The following is a 16890-nucleotide window of genomic DNA, read 5'->3' on the forward strand; positions in this document are numbered from 1 at the left end:
AGGGGATGCTCATAAATGACTGCACAATGTCCAGTTCCATTCTCAAATCCTCAGATGAAGCCCACTTGTGGCATGACCTTGACCATTACTCAAGCTTAGGCTGATGAGTACCAACAAATCATTTGGCTATGCATGCCTGGTGACAACAACCTCCAACAATGCCCACTCCCAAAATTTAACATTAGCATTATAAATATTGCTAAAAAGAATACAGCTTTGTCAAAGCTTTTCATCTTACCCTTGCAAGCTATCCACATAAGTAGAAGGGTTTTCCTGTTGGTCAGCATAGGCATGGTAGGCCAAAAGGCCTCTTTCTATACCATATGACTATGAAATTTCTTCCACACTGTCCTGCTGATTGCAAAACAAAAAGCTTTGACAAGTGTTTAACAGCAATACTCAAGTTCTGTACTCCCAAACTATTTGCACTTGCACCATCCCTCATTAACCAGAGAGCAATTTGGGCCAGCCATATAAATACAATGGCTGCAAAAGCAGGTCAGATGCTAGGAATTCAGAGCCTAGTCACTGTCTCCAAAGCACACGTCAGAAGGGTGATGGAAAAGGCCCCACTTGTTTGAATGATTGCAGCTCCAACACCACAAGCTGGACACCATTAGTGGGCGGCACGTTGGCACAGTGGTTAGCCCTGCTGCCTCAACGCCAGGGACAGAGTTCAATTCCCACTTCAGACAACTGTCTGTGTGGAGTTTGCACATTCTCCCCATGTCTGCGTGGGTTTCCTCCCACAATCCAAAAAATGTGCAGGTTAGGTGAATTGGCCATGCTAAATTGCCTGTAGTGTTAGGTGAAGGGGTAAATGTCGGGGAATGGGTCTGGGTGGGTTGCGGGTCGGTGTGGACTTGTTGGGCCGAAGGGCCTGTTTCCACACTGTAAGCAATCTAATCCACAAAGTAGACCATTTGAATGGAATTCCATCCAATGTATCATGACAGAGGTGCACCCTGTCTACAGGATACACTGCAATACCCAGTTTCTTGAAATTCCAAAGCTACAACCATAGGAGTCCAAGGATACCACACGCTGGGGAATACACCAATCTGTTTCAAGAAACTATCTTCACTATTGACCCATAATTCTGGTACTTCCTGTCTAACACCACTGAGGATCACAGGAACTCAACAGTTCACCACAAACCTCTCCAGATCCATCAGGAATAAACAACTGCCTACCTATGCCAGGGTACCCACACCCAGTGGACATGCACAAACAGATATAGAAAGGGTCAGACCAGATGACCTTCCCTCCATTATCTGACAGGCTGTTTTGGAAAAGGTGGAATCCACAGGTGCAGGTAGGAAAGTATAACAAAGTCTGGCCTTCCATAATTTACCAAGTTTACCAGAATAGTTGACTCAAAATTCCTGAATTTACTAAAGCCTGGATGAGGAAGTGAAGAAATAATCACTATCCTCTACAGACTGCTGTCTAAACATATGCACACAAGAACAGGTTCAGTCTTTGCCGTGAAAAATCATGGTTAGATTTGCGATGCAAGTGAACTTCCCAAATGGCACCAAGAAGAAACTGATGGACAAGATTTCACTTTAAGTCTTTTTCTTTAACATTCAAACTAAAAGTCAACACAAAGATGAACCAACATGCAAGTTCTGTTGAAAGCATAAACTACATTATAAATAACTGGCAACATATTTCAAAGCTTACCAAGGCAGCACTCCCAGCATGTGGCACCAAGCACAGCCAGTCTCTCAACTTCCGACAGTAGAGTTCAACTGCCCTCTTTCATGGAGGATATGACCCTCAAATATTCCGATAACCACATTCCTCTATCAGAAGTTCAGATTCAATTACTGTCACAACTACACACATCTTTCAATTTGGCCATTACAGACCTGACATCCTAACTCTCCCAGAGGCATCTTCATCTGGATACTCAATAACACCAGAGTACAGTACGATCAATTATTATTAAAACCCAGATCTTCAGCATAGCCAAAGATTTTCTATGGTTTTATAGATTTCAGTTTTCTCAGCAGGCTCCTACGTGATTTCACTTTAGAAACTGAGTCTATTCTTACTATTGAAAAAGAAAGAACTATTTGAACCCTGCTGGTTATGACCTCTAGTTGAAATGGGATTTCACAGCCTGTTTATTATCTCATTTAGTTTCAGTTTCCTTAGCAATTAAGGTACATGTTCATTTCTCAGACATCTGATAACATAGCTATACAACCTAATAACAATCTCTTCATGAGGGTCCTCGTGTGGTGCAGTGGTAGTGTCCCTACACCTGGACCGAAAGGATTATTAGGTTCAAAGTTCCACTAGCTCCATTGGTGTTTAATACCATCTCTGAACAGGGTGATTACAAAACATAAGTTCAATTTAAAAAAAGCTCTTCCTCCCTCTTCCCCCACGCCCAAATAAAACTTAAGTCTCTGTTTCTTTCTGAAAGTCTAAAACGTTTTGCCACAGAAAGCTGAAAATATTATACAAGCAGCTAGCATGGATGATTCATGGGTAAGATAATTAAGTATACAAGAGAAAATTAATAAATTGAACTTATTAGGATGAAGTACACACAATGTTTATGTGGAGTATAAACATAGCTAGAGCAGTTGGTTCAAATGGACTGCTACTGTAAAATCTGCACAAAGTCACAAAGATTAACTCAAATAACAGGATCAATATCTGTGCTGAAATTCTCTCCTCAAATATAAACTACACAAATTATTTAAGTTAACTTTAACAAGTACTTGATATCAGACTTCTACAAAAAAGTATAAATGCTTCCTATAATAGTACGCCAATAAACATTTGCAGAACACTACTTTGCCAGACACCATCTCCCACATGCACACTTCCTACTCTGAATGATAACAGGACTCTTTGCTCTTGCAAACAACTGGGCAAATTCAGTATTATATTTGAAAGAGAGAGAGTAAGACATCACAGGGAAGAAAGATTGAGACGCAATCAGTTGTGCTCAAAAAAACTAAAGTTTGCCTAACTTCCAAAAAAGTAGCAACAAGATAGATCGTTACAAGATTATCCTCTACTTCCCCCTGACAAGCTTACAATTTTTTTCATTAAAGAATTATTTGATTACACAAATCAAACCTTCATCAATATCTACTTTAAATTCATATTTAACTCCAACATTCCCAAAAAGCTTCACAATTGTGGTCACACATCCTACAGAAAGCAGTACACATAAAAACGAACATTTATTGAACTTGCACAAAGACAATTAAGATGAAAATCTCTTCTCCTCTCCACCGCCCCAATACAAGTTCCTACTGAATGGTTTAAAAAAGAATAAGTTCCTTTCAAAATTGTCCAGGACGGAAATATTCTAACTGAACTTCGATATGGAGCTTAAACAAATTCAACAGCAACAGGGAGATGCACACCCAAGTATTGAGAAAACGTTCAGATTTACAACAGCTAGAATGAGGAAAAGTGAGTGTATACACATACACTTGCCCAGTTTGTAGCTACTACATATCAGCATGCAGGAGGGCGTTATGGAAAAAAGGAAGGGAAGGGAAAGAGAAGGGAAATTATACTTATTAACATGTTAGGAACCACACCCCATTATTGGAATGGGGAGGGGGGGTGGTGGTGGTGAAGGAAAGGTTGCTTTATTAAAAAAAAAGTAACGAAGCACTACTTACCTTCAGCGCGAGTGATGGTTTGGGGAGGGGAGGGTTGGGGGATGGGGAGGGGAAAGTGCTTCAGGTGACGGAGCTGAAGCGATTGCAATGTGTATGCCTCTCTCTCCCTCTCCCACCGTCCGTCTCTCCCGCGACTCATTCACATCCACAGAACAACAAGGGATCTGACTGCAATATGGCGGCACCAGGACCCCGTCCACCCCGTCAGGACCCCAACCAGGACGACTACGTGCCTGCAAAGAGGGGAGGTGAGAGGAGGGAAGGGGGGGGGGATTGCGGAGAAATCAAAAGGAACCACTTCCGGTCCCTTTCCCCAGCCCTAGCGCCTGCCAGTTGTTCAAAAAAAAAGTCAGACGTAGAAACGGTTGAAAAGCGCGGGGTCTTTAATAATCATTCCTCAGTCCCATAACTTTTATTTAATAACAAAGGAAGTTTTGATGATGGGGGAGTATTAAAAATACATCAAATCAGGCGCGTCTTTTGCCACCTAAAAGATCGAGCCCCCGACCGGTTGGAACCGGTTTGTTCCGGTCCTGTTTTGAAAAAAAAAACCGTTATAGAGCGTTTCCTTGGGTATTTTCTTTCGTGATTCTCTCACGGTGTGTATTTTTTTTATTAAGTGCAGGTGAATATTTATTATTTTGACCCTCCTTCTCCCTCTTCATCCCGCCTCCGGTAGAAAAGGCCGTTTTAAACGGGAAACGCCGAAGAATGTTCGAGAAGCCGCCATATGGCGGTGCCGCTGCGATGACGTCATTGGTTCAACTCGCAGAACTTTCCAGAAGGTGGAGGCCGCGCGGGAGAGTTTACGGTGGGGTGGGGGCAAAGGGATCAAAAGCCTTCCCTTACCCACATCTATTGACCATTCTTCTGTGGTTTGAGTAAACGTTCCACCCAGAGTGGTGCAGCACAGAATGAGGCCATTCAGCCCATGGGAGAGGGGTAGTGCTGGCCCTTTAGAATTGCCATCTTGTTTTAGCAGGTTGACCAACTGTTGTTTACATTTGCAATGTGGCTAGCATGGACTGCTTGGACCGAAGGGTCTGTTTCTGTGCTATGTGATTCTATAAATGTGGTTGAGAGAAACTGAAGGGATGCTTGGCTGTGGGAGTTTGCTGGTAGAAGCTTGAGCATGGGATGTAGTGGAGATGATACTTGGAGGTGGATGCTATAACATGACTGGTGCTGGTGAGATGTTGACATCAGTCAGGGATGGTGGGTTTGAGAAAGAGAGTAGTACAGTAGGTTTTATTTGTCATTTCTATCATATACAACAAATACAATTTTAAAAATGAGACAGCTTTCCTCCAGGATCAAGGATGCTACATGGACGGCAGAAAGTACATGATTGTACCATGGATGGCATAAAGTGCCTAAGAAGTGCAAAACATGCAAATTACAGTGTAAAAAAAGAGGATAATTAACAGACACTATTCTTGTAAATTCTAAGTTGTGCAAAGAATTTCAAGTGGAAAAAAGTCTGATCGTACAATGTTAAGGAGGCTGATGGCTTGGGAGAAGAAACTTCCTGATGAAGGGCTTTTGGCCGAAATGTCGATTTTTCTTTTTTTTCCACCCTGAACCTCGGATGTTGCGTGACCTCCTGTGCTTATCCAGCACCATACTTGACTCTAATCTGCAGCACTCTCTTTTACCTGGAAGAAACTGTTGCACAGTCTGGCCGTGAGAGACCAAATGCTCCAGTATCTTCTGCCAGATGGTAGGAGGCAGAAGAGTTTAAGTGAGGGGTTTTCCACAATGCTCTTAGCCTTTTGGATGCTGCATGTGGCGAAAAAGTCTGTAATGAAGAGGAGAGATCTTTTCACCTGTCCTCACTATCTGTTGTAGAGTCTTAGAGTCTGAGGCGGTGCAATTACCAAACCGAGCAGTGATGCAGCAGCTCAGGGTACTCTCAATGAACCCTCTGTAGAATGTGGTGAGTTGGGAGGAGTAGAGACGCTGCTGGGCTTTTCTGGTTGTGGAGCTGGTGTTGACAGACGAAGTGAGATCTCTGCCAGGTGGATGCCAAGAATTTGGTGTTCTTCACGATCTCCATGGGGAGCTGTCGATCTCCAGCAGAGAGTGGTCTCTCTTTGCCCTCCTGAAGTCAACAGCCATCTCTTTTGTTTTGTCCACGTTCACAGACCGCTTGTTGGCACAAGCCCATTACCTGCTGAAATTCCTGTCTGTATGCTAACTCATAGTTCCTGCTGATGAGATCTACTACTGTTGTGTCATCAGCGAATTTGATGATGTAATTTGACCTGCATCTCTGCACAGCCGTGTGTCAGTAGAGTGAACGGTAGTGGACTGAGCGCACAGCCCTGAGGGCCCCCTGTGCTCAGTGTGATGTTATTGGAGAAGCTGTTCCCAATCTGGACCGACTGAGCTCTCCCAGTTAGGAAGTCCAGGATCTAGATACAAAGGAAGGTATTTAGGCCTAATAGTCTCAGCTTTGCAATCACGTGATGAGGAATGATGGTGTTAAATGCAGAACTAAAGTCCATGAACAGTAATCTGACATAGGTGTCCTTCTCCAGATGGGTAAGGGCCCGATGGAGGGTGGTGGAAATGGCATCATCAGTTGAGTGGTTGGGACGATACGCAAACTGCAGGGTGTCCAGTGAGAGAGGCAGCAGGGTCTTAATATGCCTTGTCATGTGTCCATGGGAGATGTATGTGGAAGAAGTTATGCAGTTGTGTGATTTGCTCCAATTTTGATGATACCAGGTCTGTGCTCCTCCCAGACTCCTACGTGACTGCGCTATAAATTTGCCTGCTATGCCACATTTTGCACAAAGGAAAAAAGCTGCCTGGTGTCTGGGATAAAACACTTCCCATCCAGGCCTGAAGTGGACCTCTGGGCAAAAAGCCAATTTATACGACCGGTCCAAGAAAATATGGGATATTTGACCACCTTGTGTGTTATTCCCAAGAAAAAACAAATAACTGATGCTAACATTACTCCTTTCACCGCCTCAAAATGGACTGTGAGGCCTTTACAGCTACTGAGATACTTTGGGAGCATGCTTACTGTTGTAAGTAAACCCTTGCCTGGGGTGGGGTGGGGTGGGGGAGTCCAGAGCTAGAGGGCACAGGTTTAGGGTGAGAGGGGAAAGATATAAAAGGGGCAACTTTTTCACGCAGAGGGTTGTACATGTATGGAATGAGCATCCAGAGGAAGTGGTGGAGGTGAGTACAATTGCAACGTTTAAAAGACGTCTGGATGGGTATATGAATAGGAGGGGTTCGGAGGGGATATGGGCCAGGTGTTGGCAGGTGGGACTAGATTGGGTTGGGATATCTGCTCGTCGGGGACAAGTTGGACTGAAGGGTCTGTTCCCATGTTGTACAACTCTATAACTCTTTGAAGTAAACATGCCAGCCAATTTGCATAGAGTAAGATCCAACAAACAACAATGTAATAATAGCTGTATAATCTTTTTTTACTGATGTATTTATGTCTATATTAACTGGTCCCAGGCTAACGAGGATAACCCCTGCTGTTCTATGCCATGTTTTACAACATCCATTTATATGGTTAGATAGGCGCCATGGTTTAAAGTTTCATCCAAAAGATGCCCTCTCCCCTGCTCTATTCCTCTATGTACTGCCCAACATATTTTTCCTATTTAGTTTGTATGAAGATTTGGGATCTTAACTTTTAAAGTCAATATTATTCCTTTAATTCATTTTCATTGTTAATATGGGTTTAAAATTCAAATTGGCCATGATGTAATTAAATAGAAGAAGAAGAAGAAGAAGATAAATGCACTTTTTGTGTTTAACAGAACTTGCCTTGATGTTGGTCAAAATGCTGATCCAGTACGGTTTGTTACTGTAAAATGTCTAGATTGAGACATATAGCTTTGGTATAGCTATGTTGCATGAATAATTATTCAGTCAAAATATTTGTTAACCATATATTCAGAATAACGTGAAGCAATTGAGAGATTCACAGCACCAGGAGTACATCCCTGTTCTTCTTAAAAATGAAATAATGTAATCTTGATTTAGTAACTAACCTGATAAGCACCTTCAGTACTGCAGTGCTCCCTCAGTGGCGTTGTGAAATTGCAGTTATGATAATGGTAAACATGGTCTGTTGATATTTAACTTTCATCATCTGATTTTAATACCTGGGACCTTCATTGGAATAAAGTGAATTTTTCTAAGACGACAAATACAGAGTTAACATGGCTGCTGTGATCACCTGACCATATTGATCAAAACTCATGAAACTGTCAAAATACATGCTGATCCAAAATTAACCACATCATGAAAGACACTGAAACTTAGATCTGTACACTCAGTTGATTTACACCTTTCTGGAAGCTACATGTTGGAATGAAAGTGGCCTACAGATCATCCAGTTTGGCAAAATAATTATGCCAGACATTTGACTCCATACTGATCTGTATTTCAATCAACAGCTTTGGAGTAGCAGATGGAAAATGGACTGATAGTAAGAAGCAGGAAGTCTTTTTCTTGCCATCTTTCTCAAAGTCAATGCCTGGTGGAAAAGCAACATTCACCAAAAACTCAAGGAAATCTGCAAACTTTGGCAAAGCTGAGTAAACAACACAACAGCTAAACAGTTGGAACTCATCATTCTCAAATTCAAGGACTCTAATAACTTTAAACTCTGATTGCATTTACCTTCCTGTTTCTTGAACATATATTGCTTTTTAAGCTTGTGTGTGTGTGTGTTGTGTTTTTATTTTTTGGGATTTGAAGGTAATAAAATTCCTCTTTAACTCAAGAAAATGTATCTTCCTTTGATCTAGTTAATTGTTTTTTATTTGAAGTGCGATAGCTATATGCTTTAAATAAAGGCATTTGCTGTGAGAGGGAATTAAAAAGATGGGAGGTGTTTTTCTTTCCTCTTTCCTCACCTGTTAGCAACAAATATGAAGACAAATTAGAACCCAAGAACTAATAAAAGATTTGGATTGGAGATACAAATTGTTTCAAAAGCTTTCAAAAAAAAAACTGCAAAGCGATTTCTTGAGTCTAAAATTAAAAATTGCTAAAATGTCCACATATGTTATTTCATCTTGCTCTAATAACAAATGAAAAATTAAAAGCCTTGTCCTTAGAAAAATTAAAAGGGATAGGTAGACATGAAGTTCCACCCAAAAGCCAGGAAAACAGAAATTATAAAATGTGTGGCATGTCAAAGACAGAAACAGAATAATGAAATAGAGATCCAACAGATAAAAAGAATGCCATGAGAAAGAGAGGGTGTAGGACCATTCGGCGCAGCCATTTTGACACGAGCGATTTGGCGCGGACTGTTTGCCGCAGACCCATTTAGGCGCAGAACTATTTTGGCGCAGCTCATATTTATTCCTTTTCGGGCTTAGTTAAAAGATTAAACATTATTTTTATTGCTTTCATTATTCTCTTTAGTAAAAATGTTAAAAAGATACTTGAGTAAGTATAACATTGACTCAGAGTTTTCTTTGAGAGCTAAAATGATAATTGGTCTTGCGTTTATTCCGATTGAAAACATTGATGAAGCTATTGAACATTTGGCTGATGCGCTCCCAGATGAACTGCAACCGCTGCTGGACTGGTTCGAAGATAACTATGTAGGTAGAAGATTACGCAGAGGAAATGGTAGGCTTTTTCCAGTTGGAATGTGGAATTTATATGAAAGAACTTTAAACAATGAGGACAGAACAAACAATCATGCAGAAGCTGCCCACAGGAGATTACAATGTGAACTTGGAGTGGAACATCCCGTTATTTGGAAATTTATTGACAGTTTACAAAAAGATCAGAGAGGAAGGGACGTTTACTCTGAGCATCTCGTAGCAGGGCACGATGTTCTGTTGAAATTAAAGAAATTCAGGGAAGCAGACGCTAGAATACAAACACTCGTAACAAGATTTAGTGAGAGAGATAATGTTGAGTATTTACGAGGGTTTGCCCATAATTTTGAATATGAGCTGCGTCAAAATAGTTCTGCGCCTAAATGGGTCTGCGGCAAAATGGGCTGTGCCAAAATGGCTGTGCTGAATGGTCCCACTCGGAAAGAGAGGGGGGTGAAGGAAAGAAAAGGAATTCCAAGAAAGAGCGAGGAAGTTCCAGTTCAAACAGCTCTGCTAAGGAAGCAAAACCGAGCTTTTTTAGAATGGCTGAATTATTTAAGTTTATTGTTTTAATTCCTAAATTTGATGAGTAAAAGCTGGACAATCTGTTTTGAAAAGTTAGCACTGTATTTAAAGTAGCCAGTCGACTGTTGTGATATAGAGGTGCCGGTGTTGGACTGGGGTGGACCAAGTTAAAAATCACACGACACCAGCTTATAGTCCAACAGGTTTATTTGGAAGTACTAGCTTTCAGTGCGCTGCTCCTTCAGATAGCTTAGGAGCAGCACTCTGAAAGCTAGTATTTTCACATAAACACATTGGACCATAACCTGGTGTTGTGTGATTTTTAACTTAATCTACTGTTGAGCATTTCTATTGCAGAGCAGCTGACTGGAAAAGCTCACAATGATCAGTTACTCCCTGCGTCTTGCCTAGAGCATGATACTTACTAAGAGGCAACAAAAGAGACTATTTATTGCATATCAGTCGTGCCAGAGGCACACAGGCAAACATTTTGTACCCACAAGAAACAGCCTACATAACTAGAATATAAAGGCCTTAAGCTGCTAACTTGTACCCAATAAATATAGACACTTAAAGTTCACGCCTCCTAATAAAAGCTCTAAGAGATACTTTGAGTAGATCAAAAACTCTATATCCTTTCCATTTCAGACTTCTATCGAGGAATATTGGAGAGCAGGGCCCAGTAAGCCAGTTCTGGCTGACGACTGAGTTAATGCACTGTTCTATTAACTCAGGAAAGTAGGCTGTGGAAACTGTCAAGATCAGAGAGGGATAAAGGTAAGGCAAATGCTCCAGGACAAACGAGAGAAAAGGAAAGCCAGGCAAAGAAATCAGAATTCACCTTAAGCATTAACAGGGTAGATTGAGATGGGAGACAGGCGGGAAGCAGCACAAGTGTCTCTAAATCGTGAAGCTTGGAGATAGAGAAAAAAATTGTTCGTTCTGACTTTGCCCAGAAACCCAAGTTGCAAGTGTCTAGCATTAAAAGTGATCAGTGTTCAGTTATGACCATGAATGAAGAGAGCTGTTAGGGATCTGTTTAAAAATGAATAGTGACCACTTACTCCTCCAAGCAGCCAGAAAGAAAAGGCAATATGCTCCAAGACATTGGATGCATATAGACCTTGCTAATGAGAAAAATGTTCCACCTGGAAGCAAATTAAATTCCAATGTGCTGATAAAAGTGTTCACAGGGAGAAGTGTGGAGGTTGTCGAAGTTTATCTATGAGTCTGATAACAGTGGGGATTTGCTCAAACTTGTTAAGGCCATGGATAGATATTTTATTGGAGAATAACTTGACTGATTGAAAAACATACCCCTTAATCATTCGCTTTGGACTGCTTTGGGAAGCTGGAAAAAGCCATCACCAAGCAGTAGAAAGCCGGGAACTGAAAGGTTCAAAAGCAACAAAACTTGGAAGGGAATGACTAAAGGAGGATAATTCTAATTATATCAGGAAGCACAAAGAGACCACAAACTGAGACAGTTCAGGAAACGCTGTGTAAAACCATAAGGTTTGGGTAGCCAGGGTGGGTCATTCAATTTAAACAGGGCTGAAGTTCAATCAAAAGTGTTAGAAAGGATCAAGTCAGAGCTTGAAGAAGTCAAAAGAGTTGAAGCTGTGCCAATGACCATAATAGAAAACAAGAAAAGGCCAGGGAGCTTGACAAGAAATGAGAGGCTAGAGTCTGCAATCTGGTTAAGAGGTGTCTTCATTGATTCCAAGAAGGCAATGGAGTTCTGAAATAGGCCAGGGGAAATTGAATGTGAAGCCTCACTTAGTGGAAGAGCTACAGGGGAGTAGATTAGTAATTGAATGACTATTTGATGGCAGAAATATTTCAGGAAAAAAGGTTGGAGGGAAAAATTCCCAAAAATAAAGAGAAGAGGCAAAGGAACTCATCCACACTAAATACAACTAGTAAAATTAATTAGGAGCATATAAATTAGAGTAAATTAAACACAGAATTGTCCACTGGTGGATCCAAAGGACAGAATTGAGTCTTAAAACTCAGTCGGTAACATTGTTAAATGAGAGTGTGTGAAGGATGAAAGTCTAGACACCCAATGTCAAACAAACCTCAGATTATCACCCAATGCCTGAATCTGTTCCATGGATTATAGAATTGAATAGTGATAGGTTAAGACTTGGGAATGTGGCCAATCTTGTGAACAACTCCAACAGTGAGTCCCAAAGCAGGTTTTGAACCCATAAGGAGAGTGAATGCAGAATGCATATGATGCCATCCCAATTTTTGTATTGTACTTTCATTTTAGCCTGATACGTTGCCTGCAGATCATCCAGCTTTGGAAAAACAACTGATACCAGACACCTGAATTTACAAAGGGACTGCATCTGAATGAGACAACAGGTTTTGTGTAACGAAGTAGAGAGAGAAGAAATGAACTGATAACCACAGTACGCTGGAAGTCTCCCCGTGTCTCCCTCTGGAAGTCACTGCCTCATGAAAAAGCAACTTGAAAAATAATCATTTACTGAAAACAAAAGGGATATCGGTGAACTTAGCCATTGATGAAGAATCAAGACAACAGCTAAACACTCAGGATTCAAGTCATACTCACAATCCAATTGTTCTACAAACTTGAAACTGCAATTGCCTTTCCATCTATGCTAAGTACTATCCTTTTTAAGCATAATACTTGTATTTGTGTATGTGTGTGCATTTGATGTCAAGTTTTTATGATGTTTCAAGGTGAGTAGGTAAAATTCCTATTTGTTTCACTCAAGAAAACCTTGTAATTAGTCTGTTTCATTTTGATCTAGATTATTACATTTTATTTAAAGTGTGATAACTGCATGTTAAACAAGAAATTAAAACTATTTGTTGCAATTGACTGAGGGGGAAGTTCAAAAAAGGGGGAGCAAATCCCTCCTCCACAGCTTGTCTTAACACAGTTTAGATGCTGTGCTCCAGTCTTGAGAGCGAGCCTAACATGTTCTGACTCTGAGGCAAATGTGCCACCATTGACACAGATGTAGACAATTTTGGATTAATTAAGGGAATACATGAACTTTGGTATTTAATCAGGTCTTTGAAAACAATTTAAAAAATCTAATGGATATTGGGCATCACTGGAAGATATATAGGATATTAAAACAAGGACACACTGCTGTGCTAATTAGGCATTATATGCAGAATCATGCTCATTGTTATCAAAATGGCTCTAATGAACGACCTTAACAATCATGACAGGCTGGATAAAGCTGGTATGCTGTCTAAGTACAAAGAGGTTATAGAGTCACAAAGTAGTAGAGTACAGAAACAGACCCTTTGGTTCAACTCGTCCATGCCGACCAGATATCCCAACCCAATCTAGTCCCACCTGCCAGCACCCAGTCGATATCCCTCCAAACCCTTCCTATTCATATACCCACCCAGCTGCCTTTTAAATGTTGCAAATGTACTTGTGTCCACCACTTTCTCTGGCAGCTTAATTCCATAAACATACCACCCTCTGCATGAAAATGTTGCCCCTTAGGTCTCTTTTATACCTTTCCCCTCTCACCCTAAAGCTATGCTCTCTAGTTCTGGACTCCCCCAGCCCAGGGAAAAGACTTTGTCTATTTATCCTATCCATGCCTCTCATGATTTTATAAACCTCTATAAGGTCACCCCTCAGCCTCCGACGTTCCAGGGAAAACAGCCCCAGCCTATTCAACTTCTCCCTAAAGCTCAAATCCTCCAACCCTGGCAACATCCTTGTAAATCTTTCCTGAACCCTCTCAAGTTTCACAGCATCCTTCTGATAGGAAGGAGACCAGGACTGCACGCAATATTCCAAAAATATTCCTAAACCCGTACCCTCCTGCTCACATGGCCAGCGCATTCTTCTTTGTTTTTGTTTTGTTTCTTCAATTCTCTTCATTTCATATCAAAATTCACCTTTTCTGCGGCTGCGGTGGAAGAAGGCAGTTGCAAGGGCCTGCTGCAGTGACACAATTTGTTTTTGTATGTTATTTATGTAACACTTTTAAAGGAGACAAACTCACGACATTTTATAGACGCAAAATCAGAAAGCAAATGCATGCCAAGCTAAAAGGTACAGGAGACAGGCATGGTTACTGGTACTGAGGTGAAGGGAATGGAGTCAAACATGAGAGAGAACATAGTTCAGGAGGTTGTAGCACTACAGAAAATCACACATTGAGGGAGGCGAAAAGTTTGTCACCGAATTTAAAGTCAAAGGTTAGAATTGTCAATTCAGAAAAGTAAAATGTCAAGTAAGATAACTGACCAAGGTTATATAATGTGGGATACAAATTGAGTTAGTTTTACTCTGTTTGCCTTTGGCATTTGGCATTGATGTTAAACAGTTCTCTGTGTTCAATATAAATCATCTGTTCCCAATCAGCTATTCTCTAGTTACATAGCAGAAGGTACTCTAGGTAAGTAGAACTATATACTAGGATATGTTTTGTAATTTGTAATCTTTAGTCTGTACATTTTCATTTTCTTTGTGGTGGGAATTATTAGTTCTGAGAATGAAACATTCTTGCACTTTAGATGCTCAATCTAAGCATCAGGAACATCCAGGTCAGCCATAATGCATGTTAAAACACCGGTAATAACATTTCAGACTTGGAAGAGCACACGTGCAGTATGAGGATTTACACGGTACCCCTCTCTGGCTCCCTAATGGTTTTCATGAAAGCACTCTTATAATGTCGCTTTTGGAATCATTAATGTTGACTAGTATATTGAGATTGCCTCAGGATATATCACAGAAAGGCAGTATTGTCATTCCTGCAGAGCACACTGAAACCCAAATCTTTAATTTCGTAGGTGAAATGACTTGGCTAAATCAAGAGATCGGGAGTTAATTTAATATTCAAAGCCCTAGAACATTCAGAAAGGAAAAATGATGCAGCCATAACACCAGAGACGACTAACAGGTAAATGAAATTAATTATTTAATAAATTTAAACAGGTAAATGAGAGGGAAAGTAAATTACAAAAGACCTCTGGATAGTGGATATCTGAAATAAAAAACAAAATGCTGCAGAAACCCAGCAGGTCTAGCAGCTTCTGTGGAGAGAGAAGCAGAATTAGTGTTTGAATTCAATATAATTCTTCCTCAGAACTGATGAGAGCTGTGGAAAAGCGATGGGTTTTATGCTGTAGAAAAAGGTGAGGAACAAGTGCTTTTAATATTAAAATTAATTGCTCAAGATAGAAATCTCTTATGTGGAAAAAAGATCAAAGCTAATCCTAGCAGATGAGGAAAGATATTAAGATCCATGAAAAAGGAGAAGATATTTGTGAAGTTAAGAAATAAAGTGCGAGACCAAGAAATTATTTTAATGGAAGATTTCATTTCACCCTGTATTAATTGGGAAAGATCAAAGTGGGCTTAGTGAGTTACTGAATATGCTGATTTATGGTTGTGTGTATATAAACCACAAAACAGTGTTTATCTTAACCTGGCAATTGTAAATAGGAACATTCAGAAAATAGAGTGAATGAGCATCCTGAGGATATAATGACTACAGAACAATATGAAGCTTACAGAATACACCAGAATGCAGAATTTTAACTTAAAAGTGATAAGGAGAAAAATTAAAACAAAAGTTTTTGAGGAGAATATTAACAATTTCATATTCAGAAAACATATGGAATAAGATAAAAGCATTACCTGTAAAATTAGAATAAATACATACATCAAACTAAACGAACTTGACCTAAAATGATCAACAAATTAGAAGTGAAATGAAAATGATTCCAAATCCAAGGACAAATGATTTTGGAGAATTGTGGTAAAAGAAGAAAGAAAAGAAGAAATATAACTTGCCATGGCAAACTGGCATATCTGAAGGCAGTTTGTCTCACAAAAGATGAAAAGTACCAAACCCAGCTTCTCCACAAGTTACAAGATCTGATGTAACCGATAAATGAAAACCGCTTAGCTTCAGATTGCTTTCTATCAATTAAAAAGTCTTCCATTTTCCCAGTTTACATTTCCAAACAAAATATGTAGTTCTCATTATAAATTTACTTTGATATAAATTTTGCTAGTACTACTTCTGCCATACTCAATCTTGTCTTCATGTCAGGGTAGTTGTCACTTTTTTCAATATTGGAATAGTAACAATGTTTAGAGAAGACATGACAAGAAGTAACTCTAAGCTGAGATTGATCAGCACAAAATGTAAGATTTTTAATAAATATTTCCTTAAAATATTCTCAAAGGAATTCATGGCACTTTTCCCACCCCACCAAAAGGACATTCCCTTTGTCTTCAAAGCTCAGAACACAGGGAATATATTGTATACAACAGGGATTCCTGTGCAAACAGAAAAATCAAGTTTAAAATCTGGTTTGAACAGGAAAGTCTTCCCACACCTGCTCTTTCATCCTTCCTAAAGGAAAAGACACTGTAGATGTGCCTGCAGCAGACTGGCTAACAAATGATGACTTTACCAGTAATGCCAGTATCCCATGAAAGAATGAAAAAAATTCTCCACTCTAGGTCATTCCTCTCCAACAAGCAATATGGCCAAAAAGAACGGTGGATAATGGCTATTATAAAATTGACCTAACCCTGCAAGAACTATGTCTATATAAGCCAAGACTCGGGATATTTGTGAAATGCAGCTGTACCTCAGGGACTGTTTCAAATTTACCTCATGTCTCCAGACTGTGCATGCTGCTAGAATGTATATATCATACTGACATTGCTAATGTGTCCAATTATTCTTTTGTCTATAGCATGCAACAAAACTGTTTCTGATTTACACAGAATATATGTATTTAATTTTTATTTCAATAAAACAAGAAAGACAATTAAGGAACTGAGAGCTTTGAGACTAGTTGTTTCATCAGAATCTCATTAATATTTAATACATTTTGATGGGACAAAGAAATTCCTTTGGAAGAACATGCTCAAAGCGAAGGTAATAAAAACCTCCTTTGTGTTCTAGTTCTGAGGTTCTGAAGTCTGGGGGTCTGTAGAGATTTTCCAGGTCGTCTGTTAAATACTCACCAACTTGTTGCTGAACTGAGCCAGCTTTGGAAGCCTCTAAAAAAAGACCAGAGAGGCCTGATTCCAGGTTTCTGATCTTGTTTTGGCCAGGGCAGGATGAGAGTTC

At 40.0% G+C, this 16890-nt stretch overlaps 1 protein-coding gene and 1 long non-coding RNA gene across 3 annotated transcripts in view; one reads left to right on the forward strand and one right to left on the reverse strand.

Moving 5' to 3' along the window:
- LOC122542262 (SUMO-conjugating enzyme UBC9) overlaps window positions 1-3865 on the reverse strand; it is a 47050-nt gene extending 43185 nt beyond the window's left edge. Inside the window, exon 1 of one of the 2 annotated variants that reach the window (XM_043679815.2) lies at window positions 3660-3865. The gene's annotated coding sequence lies outside the window, so the exon portion shown is untranslated. The remainder of the gene's footprint in view (window positions 1-3659) is intronic. The other variant, XM_043679814.2, reaches the window with a different exon arrangement.
- A 288-nt stretch (window positions 3866-4153) lies between these two features.
- The window catches only part of LOC122542263 (uncharacterized), a 43018-nt gene continuing 30281 nt past the window's right edge, over window positions 4154-16890 (forward strand). The window contains exons 1-3 of the long non-coding RNA XR_015752565.1: window positions 4154-4258; window positions 10430-10558; window positions 12060-14697. This is a non-coding gene — a long non-coding RNA (uncharacterized LOC122542263). The remainder of the gene's footprint in view (window positions 4259-10429; window positions 10559-12059; window positions 14698-16890) is intronic.

Source organism: Chiloscyllium plagiosum, unplaced genomic scaffold, assembly GCF_037043375.1.
Source record: "Chiloscyllium plagiosum isolate Xiang-an unplaced genomic scaffold, Cpla_swu_hap1 HiC_scaffold_33, whole genome shotgun sequence".
In the NCBI taxonomy this organism is placed as follows: Eukaryota; Metazoa; Chordata; class Chondrichthyes; order Orectolobiformes; family Hemiscylliidae; genus Chiloscyllium; species Chiloscyllium plagiosum.